General features: G+C 43.4%; 36 non-coding genes across 36 annotated transcripts; all 36 read right to left on the bottom strand.

Annotated features, from left to right (window-relative positions):
• Window positions 1–158: 158 nt before the first annotated feature.
• Window positions 159–231, bottom strand: trnav-cac (transfer RNA valine (anticodon CAC)). The gene has a single exon. It is a non-coding gene; the product is annotated as a tRNA-Val (tRNA).
• A 439-nt stretch (window positions 232–670) lies between these two features.
• trnav-cac (transfer RNA valine (anticodon CAC)) lies at window positions 671–743 on the bottom strand. Its single transcript has one exon. It is a non-coding gene; the product is annotated as a tRNA-Val (tRNA).
• A 437-nt stretch (window positions 744–1,180) lies between these two features.
• Window positions 1,181–1,253, bottom strand: trnav-cac (transfer RNA valine (anticodon CAC)). Its single transcript has one exon. It is a non-coding gene; the product is annotated as a tRNA-Val (tRNA).
• Window positions 1,254–1,690: 437 nt separating this feature from the next.
• trnav-cac (transfer RNA valine (anticodon CAC)) lies at window positions 1,691–1,763 on the bottom strand. Its single transcript has one exon. It is a non-coding gene; the product is annotated as a tRNA-Val (tRNA).
• Window positions 1,764–2,498: 735 nt separating this feature from the next.
• trnav-uac (transfer RNA valine (anticodon UAC)) lies at window positions 2,499–2,571 on the bottom strand. Its single transcript has one exon. It is a non-coding gene; the product is annotated as a tRNA-Val (tRNA).
• A 949-nt stretch (window positions 2,572–3,520) lies between these two features.
• trnav-cac (transfer RNA valine (anticodon CAC)) lies at window positions 3,521–3,593 on the bottom strand. The gene has a single exon. It is a non-coding gene; the product is annotated as a tRNA-Val (tRNA).
• Window positions 3,594–4,028: 435 nt separating this feature from the next.
• trnav-uac (transfer RNA valine (anticodon UAC)) lies at window positions 4,029–4,101 on the bottom strand. The gene has a single exon. It is a non-coding gene; the product is annotated as a tRNA-Val (tRNA).
• A 437-nt stretch (window positions 4,102–4,538) lies between these two features.
• Window positions 4,539–4,611, bottom strand: trnav-cac (transfer RNA valine (anticodon CAC)). Its single transcript has one exon. It is a non-coding gene; the product is annotated as a tRNA-Val (tRNA).
• A 437-nt stretch (window positions 4,612–5,048) lies between these two features.
• On the bottom strand, window positions 5,049–5,121 carry trnav-cac (transfer RNA valine (anticodon CAC)). Its single transcript has one exon. It is a non-coding gene; the product is annotated as a tRNA-Val (tRNA).
• A 439-nt stretch (window positions 5,122–5,560) lies between these two features.
• trnav-cac (transfer RNA valine (anticodon CAC)) lies at window positions 5,561–5,633 on the bottom strand. Its single transcript has one exon. It is a non-coding gene; the product is annotated as a tRNA-Val (tRNA).
• A 437-nt stretch (window positions 5,634–6,070) lies between these two features.
• trnav-cac (transfer RNA valine (anticodon CAC)) lies at window positions 6,071–6,143 on the bottom strand. Its single transcript has one exon. It is a non-coding gene; the product is annotated as a tRNA-Val (tRNA).
• A 437-nt stretch (window positions 6,144–6,580) lies between these two features.
• On the bottom strand, window positions 6,581–6,653 carry trnav-uac (transfer RNA valine (anticodon UAC)). Its single transcript has one exon. It is a non-coding gene; the product is annotated as a tRNA-Val (tRNA).
• Window positions 6,654–7,092: 439 nt separating this feature from the next.
• trnav-cac (transfer RNA valine (anticodon CAC)) lies at window positions 7,093–7,165 on the bottom strand. The gene has a single exon. It is a non-coding gene; the product is annotated as a tRNA-Val (tRNA).
• Window positions 7,166–7,602: 437 nt separating this feature from the next.
• Window positions 7,603–7,675, bottom strand: trnav-cac (transfer RNA valine (anticodon CAC)). Its single transcript has one exon. It is a non-coding gene; the product is annotated as a tRNA-Val (tRNA).
• A 949-nt stretch (window positions 7,676–8,624) lies between these two features.
• Window positions 8,625–8,697, bottom strand: trnav-cac (transfer RNA valine (anticodon CAC)). The gene has a single exon. It is a non-coding gene; the product is annotated as a tRNA-Val (tRNA).
• A 437-nt stretch (window positions 8,698–9,134) lies between these two features.
• On the bottom strand, window positions 9,135–9,207 carry trnav-cac (transfer RNA valine (anticodon CAC)). Its single transcript has one exon. It is a non-coding gene; the product is annotated as a tRNA-Val (tRNA).
• Window positions 9,208–9,942: 735 nt separating this feature from the next.
• On the bottom strand, window positions 9,943–10,015 carry trnav-uac (transfer RNA valine (anticodon UAC)). The gene has a single exon. It is a non-coding gene; the product is annotated as a tRNA-Val (tRNA).
• A 437-nt stretch (window positions 10,016–10,452) lies between these two features.
• Window positions 10,453–10,525, bottom strand: trnav-uac (transfer RNA valine (anticodon UAC)). Its single transcript has one exon. It is a non-coding gene; the product is annotated as a tRNA-Val (tRNA).
• Window positions 10,526–11,474: 949 nt separating this feature from the next.
• On the bottom strand, window positions 11,475–11,547 carry trnav-cac (transfer RNA valine (anticodon CAC)). Its single transcript has one exon. It is a non-coding gene; the product is annotated as a tRNA-Val (tRNA).
• A 437-nt stretch (window positions 11,548–11,984) lies between these two features.
• Window positions 11,985–12,057, bottom strand: trnav-uac (transfer RNA valine (anticodon UAC)). The gene has a single exon. It is a non-coding gene; the product is annotated as a tRNA-Val (tRNA).
• A 437-nt stretch (window positions 12,058–12,494) lies between these two features.
• On the bottom strand, window positions 12,495–12,567 carry trnav-cac (transfer RNA valine (anticodon CAC)). Its single transcript has one exon. It is a non-coding gene; the product is annotated as a tRNA-Val (tRNA).
• A 437-nt stretch (window positions 12,568–13,004) lies between these two features.
• trnav-cac (transfer RNA valine (anticodon CAC)) lies at window positions 13,005–13,077 on the bottom strand. Its single transcript has one exon. It is a non-coding gene; the product is annotated as a tRNA-Val (tRNA).
• Window positions 13,078–13,514: 437 nt separating this feature from the next.
• On the bottom strand, window positions 13,515–13,587 carry trnav-cac (transfer RNA valine (anticodon CAC)). The gene has a single exon. It is a non-coding gene; the product is annotated as a tRNA-Val (tRNA).
• A 437-nt stretch (window positions 13,588–14,024) lies between these two features.
• Window positions 14,025–14,097, bottom strand: trnav-cac (transfer RNA valine (anticodon CAC)). The gene has a single exon. It is a non-coding gene; the product is annotated as a tRNA-Val (tRNA).
• A 437-nt stretch (window positions 14,098–14,534) lies between these two features.
• On the bottom strand, window positions 14,535–14,607 carry trnav-cac (transfer RNA valine (anticodon CAC)). Its single transcript has one exon. It is a non-coding gene; the product is annotated as a tRNA-Val (tRNA).
• A 437-nt stretch (window positions 14,608–15,044) lies between these two features.
• On the bottom strand, window positions 15,045–15,117 carry trnav-cac (transfer RNA valine (anticodon CAC)). Its single transcript has one exon. It is a non-coding gene; the product is annotated as a tRNA-Val (tRNA).
• A 439-nt stretch (window positions 15,118–15,556) lies between these two features.
• Window positions 15,557–15,629, bottom strand: trnav-cac (transfer RNA valine (anticodon CAC)). The gene has a single exon. It is a non-coding gene; the product is annotated as a tRNA-Val (tRNA).
• Window positions 15,630–16,066: 437 nt separating this feature from the next.
• On the bottom strand, window positions 16,067–16,139 carry trnav-cac (transfer RNA valine (anticodon CAC)). Its single transcript has one exon. It is a non-coding gene; the product is annotated as a tRNA-Val (tRNA).
• Window positions 16,140–16,576: 437 nt separating this feature from the next.
• On the bottom strand, window positions 16,577–16,649 carry trnav-cac (transfer RNA valine (anticodon CAC)). Its single transcript has one exon. It is a non-coding gene; the product is annotated as a tRNA-Val (tRNA).
• A 437-nt stretch (window positions 16,650–17,086) lies between these two features.
• Window positions 17,087–17,159, bottom strand: trnav-uac (transfer RNA valine (anticodon UAC)). The gene has a single exon. It is a non-coding gene; the product is annotated as a tRNA-Val (tRNA).
• A 437-nt stretch (window positions 17,160–17,596) lies between these two features.
• trnav-cac (transfer RNA valine (anticodon CAC)) lies at window positions 17,597–17,669 on the bottom strand. The gene has a single exon. It is a non-coding gene; the product is annotated as a tRNA-Val (tRNA).
• A 437-nt stretch (window positions 17,670–18,106) lies between these two features.
• Window positions 18,107–18,179, bottom strand: trnav-cac (transfer RNA valine (anticodon CAC)). Its single transcript has one exon. It is a non-coding gene; the product is annotated as a tRNA-Val (tRNA).
• A 437-nt stretch (window positions 18,180–18,616) lies between these two features.
• Window positions 18,617–18,689, bottom strand: trnav-cac (transfer RNA valine (anticodon CAC)). The gene has a single exon. It is a non-coding gene; the product is annotated as a tRNA-Val (tRNA).
• A 437-nt stretch (window positions 18,690–19,126) lies between these two features.
• trnav-cac (transfer RNA valine (anticodon CAC)) lies at window positions 19,127–19,199 on the bottom strand. The gene has a single exon. It is a non-coding gene; the product is annotated as a tRNA-Val (tRNA).
• A 437-nt stretch (window positions 19,200–19,636) lies between these two features.
• trnav-cac (transfer RNA valine (anticodon CAC)) lies at window positions 19,637–19,709 on the bottom strand. Its single transcript has one exon. It is a non-coding gene; the product is annotated as a tRNA-Val (tRNA).
• Window positions 19,710–20,146: 437 nt separating this feature from the next.
• On the bottom strand, window positions 20,147–20,219 carry trnav-cac (transfer RNA valine (anticodon CAC)). The gene has a single exon. It is a non-coding gene; the product is annotated as a tRNA-Val (tRNA).
• Window positions 20,220–20,629: the final 410 nt, after the last annotated feature.

Below are 20,629 nucleotides of genomic sequence, written 5' to 3' on the forward strand. Positions count from 1 at the left end.
CTGCTATCAAGATACATGGCGATTTAAAACATTCCTGTATCGATCACATGAGACTGACAGCTCACTTTGAGGATCTAAAGGCAAGCGCTCCCCGATAGCCTTTACACTGGCAACAAATCACTAAACAGCAGTGGTGTTTGTCATTCTATCAAGAAGCATGTTTCTGCCTGGTATCGAACCAGGGACCTTTCGCGTGTGAGGCGAACGTGATGACCACTACACTACAGAAACCTTGTTTGTCTGAGTGGGCACATCTCTCGTGGGCGTTTCCTCATACAATCAGAGCATGGAAGTCATCATGTCAACAATGCCTAAGCAGTAGGTCTACTCTGCTTTAAGACAAAACATTCACATCCAAACACCAAATGTTGACATCATTCGATCCCTTTATAACACAAACGTCTACAAATCAACCGAGTAGCATGAGTTTTCTACGTTGGGAGACAACATGACAAAGCACTAGGTAAGTTTCCACTGAGTTTCATTTTGATAGAACCGGCTGCATTAGTACTGCTATCAAGATACATGGCGATTTAAAACATTCCTGTATCGATCACATGAGACTGACAGCTCACTTTGAGGTTCTAAAGGGAAGAGCTCCCCGATAGCCTTTACACTGGCAACAAACGACTAAACAGCAGTGGTGTGTTTGTCATTCTATCAAGAAGCATGTTTCTGCCTGGTATCGAACCAGGGACCTTTCGCGTGTGAGGCGAACGTGATGACCACTACACTACAGAAACCTTGCTTGTCTGAATGGGCACATCTCTCGTGGGCGTTTCCTCATACAATCAGAGCATGGAAGTCATCATGTCAACAATGGCTAAGCAGTAGGTCTACTCTGCTTTAAGACAAAACATTCACATCCAAACACCAAATGTTGACATCATTCGATACCTTTTTAACACAAACGTCTACAAATCAACCGAGTAGCATGAGTTTTCTATGTTGGGAGACAACATGACAAAGCACTAGGTACGTTTCCACTGAGTTTCATTTTGATTGAACTGGCTACATTAGTACTGCTATCAAGGTACATGGCGATTTAGAACATTCCTGTATCGATCACATGAGACTGACAGCTCACTTTGAGGATCTAAAGGCAAGCGCTCCCCGATAGCCTTTACACTGGCAACAAATCACTAAACAGCAGTGGTGTTTGTCATTCTATCAAGAAGCATGTTTCTGCCTGGTATCGAACCAGGGACCTTTCGCGTGTGAGGCGAACGTGATGACCACTACACTACAGAAACCTTGCTTGTCTGAATGGGCACATCTCTCGTGGGCGTTTCCTCATACAATCAGAGCATGGAAGTCATCATGTCAACAATGGCTAAGCAGTAGGTCTACTCTGCTTTAAGACAAAACATTCACATCCAAACACCAAATGTTGACATCATTCGATACCTTTATAACACAAACGTCTACAAATCAACCGAGTAGCATGAGTTTTCTATGTTGGGAGACAACATGACAAAGCACTAGGTACGTTTCCACTGAGTTTCATTTTGATTGAACTGGCTACATTAGTACTGCTATCAAGGTACATGGCGATTTATAACATTCCTGTATCGATCACATGAGACTGACAGCTCACTTTGAGGATCTAAAGGCAAGCGCTCCCCGATAGCCTTTACACTGGCAACAAATCACGAAACAGCAGTGGTGTATGTCATTCTATCAAGAAGCATGTTTCTGCCTGGTATCGAACCAGGGACCTTTCGCGTGTGAGGCGAACGTGATGACCACTACACTACAGAAACCTTGCTTGTCTCAATGGGCACATCTCTCGTGGGCGTTTCCTCATTCTATCAGAGCATGGAAGTCATCATGTCAACAATGGCTAAGCAGTAGGTCTACTCTGCTTTAAGACAAAACATTCACATCCAAACACCAAATGTTGACATCATTCGATACCTTTATAACACAAACGTCTACAAATCAACCGAGTAGCATGAATTTTCTATGTTGGGAGACAACATGACAAAGCACTATTTTTCGGTCTAAATGGACATTATTGCATCTTTTACATTCTGTCTACATTCTGTCTATATTATTGTTGTTGTCATGGTGACCGGTGTCGGCCAGAGGAGGATGGGTTCCCCCCCTGAGTCTTGGTTCCTCTCAAGGTTTCTTCCTCATGCAAAAAACTAGGGAGTTTTTCCTTGCCACTGTCGCCTTTGGCTTGCTCACTGGGGGCTAGGACTCGGCACTTGTAAAGCTGCTTTGTGACAACAACTGTTGTAAAAAGCGCTATATAAATAAAATTTGATTGATTGATTGATTGCACTAGGTAAGTTTCCACTGAGTTTCATTTTGATTGAACCGGCTGCATTAGTACTGCTATCAAGGTACATGGCGATTTAGAACATTCCTGTATCGATCACATGAGACTGACAGCTCACTTTGAGGATCTAAAGGCAAGCGCTCCCCGATAGCCTTTACACTGGCAACAAATCACTAAACAGCAGTGGTGTTTGTCATTCTATCAAGAAGCATGTTTCTGCCTGGTATCGAACCAGGGACCTTTCGCGTGTAAGGCGAACGTGATGACCACTACACTACAGAAACCTTGTTTGTCTGAATGGGCACATCTCTCGTGGGCGTTTCCTCATACAATCAGAGCATGGAAGTCATCATGTCAACAATGCCTAAGCAGTAGGTCTACTCTGCTTTAAGACAAAACATTCACATCCAAACACCAAATGTTGACATCATTCGATCCCTTTATAACACAAACGTCTACAAATCAACCGAGTAGCATGAGTTTTCTACGTTGGGAGACAACATGACAAAGCACTAGGTAAGTTTCCACTGAGTTTCATTTTGATAGAACCGGCTGCATTAGTACTGCTATCAAGGTACATGGCGATTTAAAACATTCCTGTATCGATCACATGAGACTGACAGCTCACTTTGAGGTTCTAAAGGGAAGAGCTCCCCGATAGCCTTTACACTGGCAACAAACGACTAAACAGCAGTGGTGTGTTTGTCATTCTATCAAGAAGCATGTTTCTGCCTGGTATCGAACCAGGGACCTTTCGCGTGTGAGGCGAACGTGACGACCACTACACTACAGAAACCTTGCTTGTCTCAATGGGCACATCTCTCGTGGGCGTTTCCTCATACAATCAGAGCATGGAAGTCATCATGTCAACAATGGCTAAGCAGTAGGTCTACTCTGCTTTAAGACAAAACATTCACATCCAAACACCAAATGTTGACATCATTCGATACCTTTATAACACAAACGTCTACAAATCAACCGAGTAGCATGAGTTTTCTATGTTGGGAGACAACATGACAAAGCACTAGGTAAGTTTCCACTGAGTTTCATTTTGATTGAACCGGCTGCATTAGTACTGCTATCAAGGTACATGGCGATTTAGAACATTCCTGTATCGATCACATGAGACTGACAGCTCACTTTGAGGATCTAAAGGCAAGCGCTCCCCGATAGCCTTTACACTGGCAACAAATCACTAAACAGCAGTGGTGTTTGTCATTCTATCAAGAAGCATGTTTCTGCCTGGTATCGAACCAGGGACCTTTCGCGTGTGAGGCGAACGTGATGACCACTACACTACAGAAACCTTGCTTGTCTCAATGGGCACATCTCTTGGGCGTTTCCTCATTCTATCAGAGCATGGAAGTCATCATGTCAACAATGGCTAAGCAGTAGGTCTACTCTGCTTTAAGACAAAACATTCACATCCAAACACCAAATGTTGACATCATTCGATACCTTTATAACACAAACGTCTACAAATCAACCGAGTAGCATGAATTTTCTATGTTGGGAGACAACATGACAAAGCACTAGGTAAGTTTCCACTGAGTTTCATTTTGATTGAACCGGCTGCATTAGTACTGCTATCAAGGTACATGGCGATTTAGAACATTCCTGTATCGATCACATGAGACTGACAGCTCACTTTGAGGATCTAAAGGCAAGCGCTCCCCGATAGCCTTTACACTGGCAACAAAACACTAAACAGCAGTGGTGTTTGTCATTCTATCAAGAAGCATGTTTCTGCCTGGTATCGAACCAGGGACCTTTCGCGTGTAAGGCGAACGTGATGACCACTACACTACAGAAACCTTGTTTGTCTGAGTGGGCACATCTCTCGTGGGCGTTTCCTCATACAATCAGAGCATGGAAGTCATCATGTCAACAATGCCTAAGCAGTAGGTCTACTCTGCTTTAAGACAAAACATTCACATCCAAACACCAAATGTTGACATCATTCGATACCTTTATAACACAAACGTCTACAAATCAACCGAGTACCATGAGTTTTCTATGTTGGGAGACAACATGACAAAGCACTAGGTACGTTTCCACTGAGTTTCATTTTGATTGAACTGGCTACATTAGTACTGCTATCAAGGTACATGGCGATTTAGAACATTCCTGTATCGATCACATGAGACTGACAGCTCACTTTGAGGATCTAAAGGCAAGCGCTCCCCGATAGCCTTTACACTGGCAACAAATCACTAAACAGCAGTGGTGTTTGTCATTCTATCAAGAAGCATGTTTCTGCCTGGTATCGAACCAGGGACCTTTCGCGTGTGAGGCGAACGTGATGACCACTACACTACAGAAACCTTGCTTGTCTGAATGGCCACATCTCTCGTGGGCGTTTCCTCATACAATCAGAGCATGGAAGTCATCATGTCAACAATGGCTAAGCAGTAGGTCTACTCTGCTTTAAGACAAAACATTCACATCCAAACACCAAATGTTGACATCATTCGATACCTTTATAACACAAACGTCTACAAATCAACCGAGTAGCATGAGTTTTCTATGTTGGGAGACAACATGACAAAGCACTAGGTAAGTTTCCACTGAGTTTCATTTTGATTGAACCGGCTGCATTAGTACTGCTATCAAGGTACATGGCGATTTAGAACATTCCTGTATCGATCACATGAGACTGACAGCTCACTTTGAGGTTCTAAAGGGAAGAGCTCCCCGATAGCCTTTACACTGGCAACAAATCACTAAACAGCAGTGGTGTTTGTCATTCTATCAAGAAGCATGTTTCTGCCTGGTATCGAACCAGGGACCTTTCGCGTGTGAGGCGAACGTGATGACCACTACACTACAGAAACCTTGCTTGTCTGAATGGGCACATCTCTCGTGGGCGTTTCCTCATACAATCAGAGCATGGAAGTCATCATGTCAACAATGGCTAAGCAGTAGGTCTACTCTGCTTTAAGACAAAACATTCACATCCAAACACCAAATGTTGACATCATTCGATACCTTTATAACACAAACGTCTACAAATCAACCGAGTACCATGAGTTTTCTATGTTGGGAGACAACATGACAAAGCACTAGGTACGTTTCCACTGAGTTTCATTTTGATTGAACTGGCTACATTAGTACTGCTATCAAGGTACATGGCGATTTAGAACATTCCTGTATCGATCACATGAGACTGACAGCTCACTTTGAGGATCTAAAGGCAAGCGCTCCCCGATAGCCTTTACACTGGCAACAAACGACTAAACAGCAGTGGTGTGTTTGTCATTCTATCAAGAAGCATGTTTCTGCCTGGTATCGAACCAGGGACCTTTCGCGTGTGAGGCGAACGTGATGACCACTACACTACAGAAACCTTGCTTGTCTCAATGGGCACATCTCTCGTGGGCGTTTCCTCATACAATCAGAGCATGGAAGTCATCATGTCAACAATGGCTAAGCAGTAGGTCTACTCTGCTTTAAGACAAAACATTCACATCCAAACACCAAATGTTGACATCATTCGATACCTTTATAACACAAACGTCTACAAATCAACCGAGTAGCATGAGTTTTCTATGTTGGGAGACAACATGACAAAGCACTAGGTAAGTTTCCACTGAGTTTCATTTTGATTGAACCGGCTGCATTAGTACTGCTATCAAGGTACATGGCGATTTAGAACATTCCTGTATCGATCACATGAGACTGACAGCTCACTTTGAGGATCTAAAGGCAAGCGCTCCCCGATAGCCTTTACACTGGCAACAAATCACTAAACAGCAGTGGTGTTTGTCATTCTATCAAGAAGCATGTTTCTGCCTGGCATCGAACCAGGGACCTTTCGCGTGTGAGGCGAACGTGATGACCACTACACTACAGAAACCTTGCTTGTCTGAATGGGCACATCTCTCGTGGGCGTTTCCTCATACAATCAGAGCATGGAAGTCATCATGTCAACAATGGCTAAGCAGTAGGTCTACTCTGCTTTAAGACAAAACATTCACATCCAAACACCAAATGTTGACATCATTCGATACCTTTATAACACAAACGTCTACAAATCAACCGAGTAGCATGAGTTTTCTATGTTGGGAGACAACATGACAAAGCACTAGGTAAGTTTCCACTGAGTTTCATTTTGATTGAACCGGCTGCATTAGTACTGCTATGAAGGTACATGGCGATTTAGAACATTCCTGTATCGATCACATGAGACTGACAGCTCACTTTGAGGATCTAAAGGCAAGCGCTCCCCGATAGCCTTTACACTGGCAACAAATCACTAAACAGCAGTGGTGTTTGTCATTCTATCAAGAAGCATGTTTCTGCCTGGTATCGAACCAGGGACCTTTCGCGTGTAAGGCGAACGTGATGACCACTACACTACAGAAACCTTGTTTGTCTGAGTGGGCACATCTCTCGTGGGCGTTTCCTCATACAATCAGAGCATGGAAGTCATCATGTCAACAATGCCTAAGCAGTAGGTCTACTCTGCTTTAAGACAAAACATTCACATCCAAACACCAAATGTTGACATCATTCGATCCCTTTATAACACAAACGTCTACAAATCAACCGAGTAGCATGAGTTTTCTACGTTGGGAGACAACATGACAAAGCACTAGGTAAGTTTCCACTGAGTTTCATTTTGATAGAACCGGCTGCATTAGTACTGCTATCAAGATACATGGCGATTTAAAACATTCCTGTATCGATCACATGAGACTGACAGCTCACTTTGAGGTTCTAAAGGGAAGAGCTCCCCGATAGCCTTTACACTGGCAACAAACGACTAAACAGCAGTGGTGTGTTTGTCATTCTATCAAGAAGCATGTTTCTGCCTGGTATCGAACCAGGGACCTTTCGCGTGTGAGGCGAACGTGATGACCACTACACTACAGAAACCTTGCTTGTCTCAATGGGCACATCTCTCGTGGGCGTTTCCTCATACAATCAGAGCATGGAAGTCATCATGTCAACAATGGCTAAGCAGTAGGTCTACTCTGCTTTAAGACAAAACATTCACATCCAAACACCAAATGTTGACATCATTCGATACCTTTATAACACAAACGTCTACAAATCAACCGAGTAGCATGAGTTTTCTATGTTGGGAGACAACATGACAAAGCACTAGGTAAGTTTCCACTGAGTTTCATTTTGATTGAACCGGCTGCATTAGTACTGCTATGAAGGTACATGGCGATTTAGAACATTCCTGTATCGATCACATGAGACTGACAGCTCACTTTGAGGATCTAAATGCAAGCGCTCCCCGATAGCCTTTACACTGGCAACAAATCACTAAACAGCAGTGGTGTTTGTCATTCTATCAAGAAGCATGTTTCTGCCTGGTATCGAACCAGGGACCTTTCGCGTGTGAGGCGAACGTGATGACCACTACACTACAGAAACCTTGTTTGTCTGAGTGGGCACATCTCTCGTGGGCGTTTCCTCATACAATCAGAGCATGGAAGTCATCATGTCAACAATGCCTAAGCAGTAGGTCTACTCTGCTTTAAGACAAAACATTCACATCCAAACACCAAATGTTGACATCATTCGATCCCTTTATAACACAAACGTCTACAAATCAACCGAGTAGCATGAGTTTTCTACGTTGGGAGACAACATGACAAAGCACTAGGTAAGTTTCCACTGAGTTTCATTTTGATAGAACCGGCTGCATTAGTACTGCTATCAAGATACATGGCGATTTAAAACATTCCTGTATCGATCACATGAGACTGACAGCTCACTTTGAGGTTCTAAAGGGAAGAGCTCCCCGATAGCCTTTACACTGGCAACAAACGACTAAACAGCAGTGGTGTGTTTGTCATTCTATCAAGAAGCATGTTTCTGCCTGGTATCGAACCAGGGACCTTTCGCGTGTGAGGCAAACGTGACGACCACTACACTACAGAAACCTTGCTTGTCTGAATGGGCACATCTCTCGTGGGCGTTTCCTCATACAATCAGAGCATGGAAGTCATCATGTCAACAATGGCTAAGCAGTAGGTCTACTCTGCTTTAAGACAAAACATTCACATCCAAACACCAAATGTTGACATCATTCGATACCTTTTTAACACAAACGTCTACAAATCAACCGAGTAGCATGAGTTTTCTATGTTGGGAGACAACATGACAAAGCACTAGGTACGTTTCCACTGAGTTTCATTTTGATTGAACTGGCTACATTAGTACTGCTATCAAGGTACATGGCGATTTAGAACATTCCTGTATCGATCACATGAGACTGACAGCTCACTTTGAGGATCTAAAGGCAAGCGCTCCCCGATAGCCTTTACACTGGCAACAAATCACTAAACAGCAGTGGTGTTTGTCATTCTATCAAGAAGCATGTTTCTGCCTGGTATCGAACCAGGGACCTTTCGCGTGTGAGGCGAACGTGATGACCACTACACTACAGAAACCTTGCTTGTCTGAATGGGCACATCTCTCGTGGGCGTTTCCTCATACAATCAGAGCATGGAAGTCATCATGTCAACAATGGCTAAGCAGTAGGTCTACTCTGCTTTAAGACAAAACATTCACATCCAAACACCAAATGTTGACATCATTCGATACCTTTATAACACAAACGTCTACAAATCAACCGAGTAGCATGAGTTTTCTATGTTGGGAGACAACATGACAAAGCACTAGGTACGTTTCCACTGAGTTTCATTTTGATTGAACTGGCTACATTAGTACTGCTATCAAGGTACATGGCGATTTATAACATTCCTGTATCGATCACATGAGACTGACAGCTCACTTTGAGGATCTAAAGGCAAGCGCTCCCCGATAGCCTTTACACTGGCAACAAATCACGAAACAGCAGTGGTGTATGTCATTCTATCAAGAAGCATGTTTCTGCCTGGTATCGAACCAGGGACCTTTCGCGTGTGAGGCGAACGTGATGACCACTACACTACAGAAACCTTGCTTGTCTCAATGGGCACATCTCTCGTGGGCGTTTCCTCATTCTATCAGAGCATGGAAGTCATCATGTCAACAATGGCTAAGCAGTAGGTCTACTCTGCTTTAAGACAAAACATTCCCATCCAAACACCAAATGTTGACATCATTCGATACCTTTATAACACAAACGTCTACAAATCAACCGAGTAGCATGAATTTTCTATGTTGGGAGACAACATGACAAAGCACTATTTTTCGGTCTAAATGGACATTATTGCATCTTTTACATTCTGTCTACATTCTGTCTATATTATTGTTGTTGTCATGGTGACCGGTGTCGGCCAGAGGAGGATGGGTTCCCCCCCTGAGTCTTGGTTCCTCTCAAGGTTTCTTCCTCATGCAAAAAACTAGGGAGTTTTTCCTTGCCACTGTCGCCTTTGGCTTGCTCACTGGGGGCTAGGACTCGGCACTTGTAAAGCTGCTTTGTGACAACAACTGTTGTAAAAAGCGCTATATAAATAAAATTTGATTGATTGATTGATTGCACTAGGTAAGTTTCCACTGAGTTTCATTTTGATTGAACCGGCTGCATTAGTACTGCTATCAAGGTACATGGCGATTTAGAACATTCCTGTATCGATCACATGAGACTGACAGCTCACTTTGAGGATCTAAAGGCAAGCGCTCCCCGATAGCCTTTACACTGGCAACAAATCACTAAACAGCAGTGGTGTTTGTCATTCTATCAAGAAGCATGTTTCTGCCTGGTATCGAACCAGGGACCTTTCACGTGTAAGGCGAACGTGATGACCACTACACTACAGAAACCTTGCTTGTCTCAATGGGCACATCTCTCGTGGGCGTTTCCTCATTCTATCAGAGCATGGAAGTCATCATGTCAACAATGGCTAAGCAGTAGGTCTACTCTGCTTTAAGACAAAACATTCACATCCAAACACCAAATGTTGACATCATTCGATACCTTTATAACACAAACGTCTACAAATCAACCGAGTAGCATGAATTTTCTATGTTGGGAGACAACATGACAAAGCACTAGGTAAGTTTCCACTGAGTTTCATTTTGATTGAACCGGCTGCATTAGTACTGCTATCAAGGTACATGGCGATTTAGAACATTCCTGTATCGATCACATGAGACTGACAGCTCACTTTGAGGATCTAAAGGCAAGCGCTCCCCGATAGCCTTTACACTGGCAACAAATCACTAAACAGCAGTGGTGTTTGTCATTCTATCAAGAAGCATGTTTCTGCCTGGTATCGAACCAGGGACCTTTCGCGTGTAAGGCGAACGTGATGACCACTACACTACAGAAACCTTGTTTGTCTGAATGGGCACATCTCTCGTGGGCGTTTCCTCATACAATCAGAGCATGGAAGTCATCATGTCAACAATGCCTAAGCAGTAGGTCTACTCTGCTTTAAGACAAAACATTCACATCCAAACACCAAATGTTGACATCATTCGATCCCTTTATAACACAAACGTCTACAAATCAACCGAGTAGCATGAGTTTTCTACGTTGGGAGACAACATGACAAAGCACTAGGTAAGTTTCCACTGAGTTTCATTTTGATAGAACCGGCTGCATTAGTACTGCTATCAAGGTACATGGCGATTTAAAACATTCCTGTATCGATCACATGAGACTGACAGCTCACTTTGAGGTTCTAAAGGGAAGAGCTCCCCGATAGCCTTTACACTGGCAACAAACGACTAAACAGCAGTGGTGTGTTTGTCATTCTATCAAGAAGCATGTTTCTGCCTGGTATCGAACCAGGGACCTTTCGCGTGTGAGGCGAACGTGACGACCACTACACTACAGAAACCTTGCTTGTCTCAATGGGCACATCTCTCGTGGGCGTTTCCTCATACAATCAGAGCATGGAAGTCATCATGTCAACAATGGCTAAGCAGTAGGTCTACTCTGCTTTAAGACAAAACATTCACATCCAAACACCAAATGTTGACATCATTCGATACCTTTATAACACAAACGTCTACAAATCAACCGAGTAGCATGAGTTTTCTATGTTGGGAGACAACATGACAAAGCACTAGGTAAGTTTCCACTGAGTTTCATTTTGATTGAACCGGCTGCATTAGTACTGCTATCAAGGTACATGGCGATTTAGAACATTCCTGTATCGATCACATGAGACTGACAGCTCACTTTGAGGATCTAAAGGCAAGCGCTCCCCGATAGCCTTTACACTGGCAACAAATCACTAAACAGCAGTGGTGTTTGTCATTCTATCAAGAAGCATGTTTCTGCCTGGTATCGAACCAGGGACCTTTCGCGTGTGAGGCGAACGTGATGACCACTACACTACAGAAACCTTGCTTGTCTCAATGGGCACATCTCTCGTGGGCGTTTCCTCATTCTATCAGAGCATGGAAGTCATCATGTCAACAATGGCTAAGCAGTAGGTCTACTCTGCTTTAAGACAAAACATTCACATCCAAACACCAAATGTTGACATCATTCGATACCTTTATAACACAAACGTCTACAAATCAACCGAGTAGCATGAATTTTCTATGTTGGGAGACAACATGACAAAGCACTAGGTAAGTTTCCACTGAGTTTCATTTTGATTGAACCGGCTGCATTAGTACTGCTATCAAGGTACATGGCGATTTAGAACATTCCTGTATCGATCACATGAGACTGACAGCTCACTTTGAGGATCTAAAGGCAAGCGCTCCCCGATAGCCTTTACACTGGCAACAAAACACTAAACAGCAGTGGTGTTTGTCATTCTATCAAGAAGCATGTTTCTGCCTGGTATCGAACCAGGGACCTTTCGCGTGTAAGGCGAACGTGATGACCACTACACTACAGAAACCTTGTTTGTCTGAGTGGGCACATCTCTCGTGGGCGTTTCCTCATACAATCAGAGCATGGAAGTCATCATGTCAACAATGCCTAAGCAGTAGGTCTACTCTGCTTTAAGACAAAACATTCACATCCAAACACCAAATGTTGACATCATTCGATACCTTTATAACACAAACGTCTACAAATCAACCGAGTACCATGAGTTTTCTATGTTGGGAGACAACATGACAAAGCACTAGGTACGTTTCCACTGAGTTTCATTTTGATTGAACTGGCTACATTAGTACTGCTATCAAGGTACATGGCGATTTAGAACATTCCTGTATCGATCACATGAGACTGACAGCTCACTTTGAGGATCTAAAGGCAAGCGCTCCCCGATAGCCTTTACACTGGCAACAAATCACTAAACAGCAGTGGTGTTTGTCATTCTATCAAGAAGCATGTTTCTGCCTGGTATCGAACCAGGGACCTTTCGCGTGTGAGGCGAACGTGATGACCACTACACTACAGAAACCTTGCTTGTCTGAATGGCCACATCTCTCGTGGGCGTTTCCTCATACAATCAGAGCATGGAAGTCATCATGTCAACAATGGCTAAGCAGTAGGTCTACTCTGCTTTAAGACAAAACATTCACATCCAAACACCAAATGTTGACATCATTCGATACCTTTATAACACAAACGTCTACAAATCAACCGAGTAGCATGAGTTTTCTATGTTGGGAGACAACATGACAAAGCACTAGGTAAGTTTCCACTGAGTTTCATTTTGATTGAACCGGCTGCATTAGTACTGCTATCAAGGTACATGGCGATTTAGAACATTCCTGTATCGATCACATGAGACTGACAGCTCACTTTGAGGTTCTAAAGGGAAGAGCTCCCCGATAGCCTTTACACTGGCAACAAATCACTAAACAGCAGTGGTGTTTGTCATTCTATCAAGAAGCATGTTTCTGCCTGGTATCGAACCAGGGACCTTTCGCGTGTGAGGCGAACGTGATGACCACTACACTACAGAAACCTTGCTTGTCTCAATGGGCACATCTCTCGTGGGCGTTTCCTCATACAATCAGAGCATGGAAGTCATCATGTCAACAATGGCTAAGCAGTAGGTCTACTCTGCTTTAAGACAAAACATTCACATCCAAACACCAAATGTTGACATCATTCGATACCTTTATAACACAAACGTCTACAAATCAACCGAGTAGCATGAGTTTTCTATGTTGGGAGACAACATGACAAAGCACTAGGTAAGTTTCCACTGAGTTTCATTTTGATTGAACCGGCTGCATTAGTACTGCTATCAAGGTACATGGCGATTTAGAACATTCCTGTATCGATCACATGAGACTGACAGCTCACTTTGAGGATCTAAAGGCAAGCGCTCCCCGATAGCCTTTACACTGGCAACAAATCACTAAACAGCAGTGGTGTTTGTCATTCTATCAAGAAGCATGTTTCTGCCTGGTATCGAACCAGGGACCTTTCGCGTGTGAGGCGAACGTGATGACCACTACACTACAGAAACCTTGCTTGTCTCAATGGGCACATCTCTCGTGGGCGTTTCCTCATACAATCAGAGCATGGAAGTCATCATGTCAACAATGGCTAAGCAGTAGGTCTACTCTGCTTTAAGACAAAACATTCACATCCAAACACCAAATGTTGACATCATTCGATACCTTTATAACACAAACGTCTACAAATCAACCGAGTAGCATGAGTTTTCTATGTTGGGAGACAACATGACAAAGCACTAGGTACGTTTCCACTGAGTTTCATTTTGATTGAACTGGCTACATTAGTACTGCTATCAAGGTACATGGCGATTTAGAACATTCCTGTATCGATCACATGAGACTGACAGCTCACTTTGAGGATCTAAAGGCAAGCGCTCCCCGATAGCCTTTACACTGGCAACAAATCACTAAACAGCAGTGGTGTTTGTCATTCTATCAAGAAGCATGTTTCTGCCTGGTATCGAACCAGGGACCTTTCGCGTGTGAAGCGAACGTGATAACCACTACACTACAGAAACCTTGTTTGTCTGAATGGGCACATCTCTCGTGGGCGTTTCCTCATACAATCAGAGCATGGAAGTCATCATGTCAACAATGGCTAAGCAGTAGGTCTACTCTGCTTTAAGACAAAACATTCACATCCAAACACCAAATGTTGACATCATTCGATCCCTTTATAACACAAACGTCTACAAATCAACCGAGTAGCATGAGTTTTCTACGTTGGGAGACAACATGACAAAGCACTAGGTAAGTTTCCACTGAGTTTCATTTTGATAGAACCGGCTGCATTAGTACTGCTATCAAGGTACATGGCGATTTAAAACATTCCTGTATCGATCACATGAGACTGACAGCTCACTTTGAGGTTCTAAAGGGAAGAGCTCCCCGATAGCCTTTACACTGGCAACAAATCACTAAACAGCAGTGGTGTTTGTCATTCTATCAAGAAGCATGTTTCTGCCTGGTATCGAACCAGGGACCTTTCGCGTGTGAGGCGAACGTGATGACCACTACACTACAGAAACCTTGCTTGTCTCAATGGGCACATCTCTCGTGGGCGTTTCCTCATACAATCAGAGCATGGAAGTCATCATGTCAACAATGGCTAAGCAGTAGGTCTACTCTGCTTTAAGACAAAACATTCACATCCAAACACCAAATGTTGACATCATTCGATACCTTTATAACACAAACGTCTACAAATCAACCGAGTAGCATGAGTTTTCTATGTTGGGAGACAACATGACAAAGCACTAGGTAAGTTTCCACTGAGTTTCATTTTGATTGAACCGGCTGCATTAGTACTGCTATGAAGGTACATGGCGATTTAGAACATTCCTGTATCGATCACATGAGACTGACAGCTCACTTTGAGGATCTAAAGGCAAGCGCTCCCCGAAAGCCTTTACACTGGCAACAAATCACTAAACAGCAGTGGTGTTTGTCATTCTATCAAGAAGCATGTTTCTGCCTGGTATCGATCCAGGGACCTTTCGCGTGTGAGGCGAACGTGATGACCACTACACTACAGAAACCTTGCTTGTCTCAATGGGCACATCTCTCGTGGGCGTTTCCTCATACAATCAGAGCATGGAAGTCATCATGTCAACAATGGCTAAGCAGTAGGTCTACTCTGCTTTAAGACAAAACATTCACATCCAAACACCAAATGTTGACATCATTCGATCCCTTTATAACACAAACGTCTACAAATCAACCGAGTAGCATGAGTTTTCTACGTTGGGAGACAACATGACAAAGCACTAGGTAAGTTTCCACTGAGTTTCATTTTGATAGAACCGGCTGCATTAGTACTGCTATCAAGGTACATGGCGATTTAAAACATTCCTGTATCGATCACATGAGACTGACAGCTCACTTTGAGGTTCTAAAGGGAAGAGCTCCCCGATAGCCTTTACACTGGCAACAAACGACTAAACAGCAGTGGTGTGTTTGTCATTCTATCAAGAAGCATGTTTCTGCCTGGTATCGAACCAGGGACCTTTCGCGCGTGAGGCGAACGTGATGACCACTACACTACAGAAACCTTGCTTGTCTCAATGGCCACATCTCTCGTGGGCGTTTCCTCATACAATCAGAGCATGGAAGTCATCATGTCAACAATGGCTAAGCAGTAGGTCTACTCTGCTTTAAGACAAAACATTCACATCCAAACACCAAATGTTGACATCATTCGATACCTTTATAACACAAACGTCTACAAATCAACCGAGTAGCATGAGTTTTCTATGTTGGGAGACAACATGACAAAGCACTAGGTAAGTTTCCACTGAGTTTCTTTTTGATTGAACCGGCTGCATTAGTACTGCTATCAAGGTACATGGCGATTTAGAACATTCCTGTATCGATCACATGAGACTGACAGCTCACTTTGAGGATCTAAAGGCAAGCGCTCCCCGATAGCCTTTACACTGGCAACAAATCACTAAACAGCAGTGGTGTTTGTCATTCTATCAAGAAGCATGTTTCTGCCTGGTATCGAACCAGGGACCTTTCGCGTGTGAGGCGAACGTGATGACCACTACACTACAGAAACCTTGCTTGTCTGAATGGGCACATCTCTCGTGGGCGTTTCCTCATACAATCAGAGCATGGAAGTCATCATGTCAACAATGGCTAAGCAGTAGGTCTACTCTGCTTTAAGACAAAACATTCACATCCAAACACCAAATGTTGACATCATTCGATACCTTTATAACACAAACGTCTACAAATCAACCGAGTACCATGAGTTTTCTATGTTGGGAGACAACATGACAAAGCACTAGGTACGTTTCCACTGAGTTTCATTTTGATTGAACTGGCTACATTAGTACTGCTATCAAGGTACATGGCGATTTAGAACATTCCTGTATCGATCACATGAGACTGACAGCTCACTTTGAGGATCTAAAGGCAAGCGCTCCCCGATAGCCTTTACACTGGCAACAAATCACTAAACAGCAGTGGTGTTTGTCATTCTATCAAGAAGCATGTTTCTGCCTGGCATCGAACCAGGGACCTTTCGCGTGTGAGGCGAACGTGATGACCACTACACTACAGAAACCTTGCTTGTCTGAATGGGCACATCTCTCGTGGGCGTTTCCTCATACAATCAGAGCATGGAAGTCATCATGTCAACAATGGCTAAGCAGTAGGTCTACTCTGCTTTAAGACAAAACATTCACATCCAAACACCAAATGTTGACATCATTCGATACCTTTATAACACAAACGTCTACAAATCAACCGAGTAGCATGAGTTTTCTATGTTGGGAGACAACATGACAAAGCACTAGGTACGTTTCCACTGAGTTTCATTTTGATTGAACTGGCTACATTAGTACTGCTATCAAGGTACATGGCGATTTATAACATTCCTGTATCGATCACATGAGACTGACAGCTCACTTTGAGGATCTAAAGGCAAGCGCTCCCCGATAGCCTTTACACTGGCAACAAATCACGAAACAGCAGTGGTGTATGTCATTCTATCAAGAAGCATGTTTCTGCCTGGTATCGAACCAGGGACCTTTCGCGTGTAAGGCGAACGTGATGACCACTACACTACAGAAACCTTGTTTGTCTGAATGGGCACATCTCTCGTGGGCGTTTCCTCATACAATCAGAGCATGGAAGTCATCATGTCAACAATGCCTAAGCAGTAGGTCTACTCTGCTTTAAGACAAAACATTCACATCCAAACACCAAATGTTGACATCATTCGATCCCTTTATAACACAAACGTCTACAAATCAACCGAGTAGCATGAGTTTTCTACGTTGGGAGACAACATGACAAAGCACTAGGTACGTTTCCACTGAGTTTCATTTTGATTGAACTGGCTGCATTAGTACTGCTATCAAGGTACATGGCGATTTAGAACATTCCTGTATCGATCACATGAGACTGACAGCTCACTTTGAGGATCTAAAGGCAAGCGCTCCCCGATAGCCTTTACACTGGCAACAAATCACTAAACAGCAGTGGTGTTTGTCATTCTATCAAGAAACATGTTTCTGCCTGGTATCGAACCAGGGACCTTTCGCGTGTGAGGCGAACGTGATGACCACTACACTACAGAAACCTTGCTTGTCTGAATGGGCACATCTCTCGTGGGCGTTTCCTCATTCTATCAGAGCATGGAAGTCATCATGTCAACAATGCCTAAGCAGTAGGTCTACTCTGCTTTAAGACAAAACATTCACATCCAAACACCAAATGTTGACATCATTCGATACCTTTATAACACAAATGTCTACAAATCAACCGAGTAGCATGAGTTTTCTATGTTGGGAGACAACATGACAAAGCACTAGGTAAGTTTCCACTGAGTTTCATTTTGATTGAACCGGCTGCATTAGTACTGCTATCAAGGTACATGGCGATTTAGAACATTCCTGTATCGATCACATGAGACTGACAGCTCACTTTGAGGATCTAAAGGCAAGCGCTCCCCGATAGCCTTTACACTGGCAACAAATCACTAAACAGCAGTGGTGTTTGTCATTCTATCAAGAAGCATGTTTCTGCCTGGTATCGAACCAGGGACCTTTCGCGTGTGAGGCGAACGTGATGACCACTACACTACAGAAACCTTGCTTGTCTGAATGGGCACATCTCTCGTGGGCGTTTCCTCATACAATCAGAGCATGGAAGTCATCATGTCAACAATGGCTAAGCAGTAGGTCTACTCTGCTTTAAGACAAAACATTCACATCCAAACACCAAATGTTGACATCATTCGATACCTTTATAACACAAACGTCTACAAATCAACCGAGTAGCATGAGTTTTCTATGTTGGGAGACAACATGACAAAGCACTAGGTACGTTTCCACTGAGTTTCATTTTGATTGAACTGGCTACATTAGTACTGCTATCAAGGTACATGGCGATTTAGAACATTCCTGTATCGATCACATGAGACTGACAGCTCACTTTGAGGATCTAAAGGCAAGCGCTCCCCGATAGCCTTTACACTGGCAACAAATCACTAAACAGCAGTGGTGTTTGTCATTCTATCAAGAAGCATGTTTCTGCCTGGTATCGAACCAGGGACCTTTCGCGTGTGAGGCGAACGTGATGACCACTACACTACAGAAACCTTGCTTGTCTGAATGGGCACATCTCTCGTGGGCGTTTCCTCATACAATCAGAGCATGGAAGTCATCATGTCAACAATGGCTAAGCAGTAGGTCTACTCTGCTTTAAGACAAAACATTCACATCCAAACACCAAATGTTGACATCATTCGATACCTTTATAACACAAACGTCTACAAATCAACCGAGTAGCATGAGTTTTCTATGTTGGGAGACAACATGACAAAGCACTAGGTACGTTTCCACTGAGTTTCATTTTGATTGAACTGGCTACATTAGTACTGCTATCAAGGTACATGGCGATTTAGAACATTCCTGTATCGATCACATGAGACTGACAGCTCACTTTGAGGATCTAAAGGCAAGCGCTCCCCGATAGCCTTTACACTGGCAACAAATCACTAAACAGCAGTGGTGTTTGTCATTCTATCAAGAAGCATGTTTCTGCCTGGTATCGAACCAGGGACCTTTCGCGTGTGAGGCGAACGTGATGACCACTACACTACAGAAACCTTGCTTGTCTGAATGGGCACATCTCTCGTGGGCGTTTCCTCATACAATCAGAGCATGGAAGTCATCATGTCAACAATGGCTAAGCAGTAGGTCTACTCTGCTTTAAGACAAAACATTCACATCCAAACACCAAATGTTGACATCATTCGATACCTTTATAACACAAACGTCTACAAATCAACCGAGTAGCATGAGTTTTCTAAGTTGGGAGACAACATGACAAAGCACTAGGTACGTTTCCACTGAGTTTCATTTTGATTGAACTGGCTGCATTAGTACTGCTATCAAGGTACATGGCGATTTAGAACATTCCTGTATCGATCACATGAGACTGACAGCTCACTTTGAGGATCTAAAGGCAAGCGCTCCCCGATAGCCTTTACACTGGCAACAAATCACTAAACAGCAGTGGTGTTTGTCATTCTATCAAGAAACATGTTTCTGCCTGGTATCGAACCAGGGACCTTTCGCGTGTGAGGCGAACGTGATGACCACTACACTACAGAAACCTTGCTTGTCTGAATGGGCACATCTCTCGTGGGCGTTTCCTCATTCTATCAGAGCATGGAAGTCATCATGTCAACAATGGCTAAGCAGTAGGTCTACTCTGCTTTAAGACAAAACATTCACATCCAAACACCAAATGTTGACATCATTCGATACCTTTATAACACAAACGTCTACAAATCAACCGAGTAGCATGAGTTTTCTAAGTTGGGAGACAACATGACAAAGCACTAGGTACGTTTCCACTGAGTTTCATTTTGATTGAACTGGCTGCATTAGTACTGCTATCAAGGTACATGGCGATTTAGAACATTCCTGTATCGATCACATGAGACTGACAGCTCACTTTGAGGATCTAAAGGCAAGCGCTCCCCGATAGCCTTTACACTGGCAACAAATCACTAAACAGCAGTGGTGTTTGTCATTCTATCAAGAAACATGTTTCTGCCTGGTATCGAACCAGGGACCTTTCGCGTGTGAGGCGAACGTGATGACCACTACACTACAGAAACCTTGCTTGTCTGAATGGGCACATCTCTCGTGGGCGTTTCCTCATTCTATCAGAGCATGGAAGTCATCATGTCAACAATGCCTAAGCAGTAGGTCTACTCTGCTTTAAGACAAAACATTCACATCCAAACACCAAATGTTGACATCATTCGATACCTTTATAACACAAACGTCTACAAATCAACCGAGTAGCATGAGTTTTCTACGTTGGGAGACAACATGACAAAGCACTAGGTACGTTTCCACTGAGTTTCATTTTGATTGAACTGGCTGCATTAGTACTGCTATCAAGGTACATGGCGATTTAGAACATTCCTATATCGATCACATGAGACTGACAGCTCACTTTGAGGATCTAAAGGCAAGCGCTCCCCGATAGCCTTTACACTGGCAACAAATCACTAAACAGCAG

Source organism: Brachyhypopomus gauderio, unplaced genomic scaffold (assembly GCF_052324685.1).
Source record: "Brachyhypopomus gauderio isolate BG-103 unplaced genomic scaffold, BGAUD_0.2 sc119, whole genome shotgun sequence".
Taxonomy (NCBI): domain Eukaryota; kingdom Metazoa; phylum Chordata; class Actinopteri; order Gymnotiformes; family Hypopomidae; genus Brachyhypopomus; species Brachyhypopomus gauderio.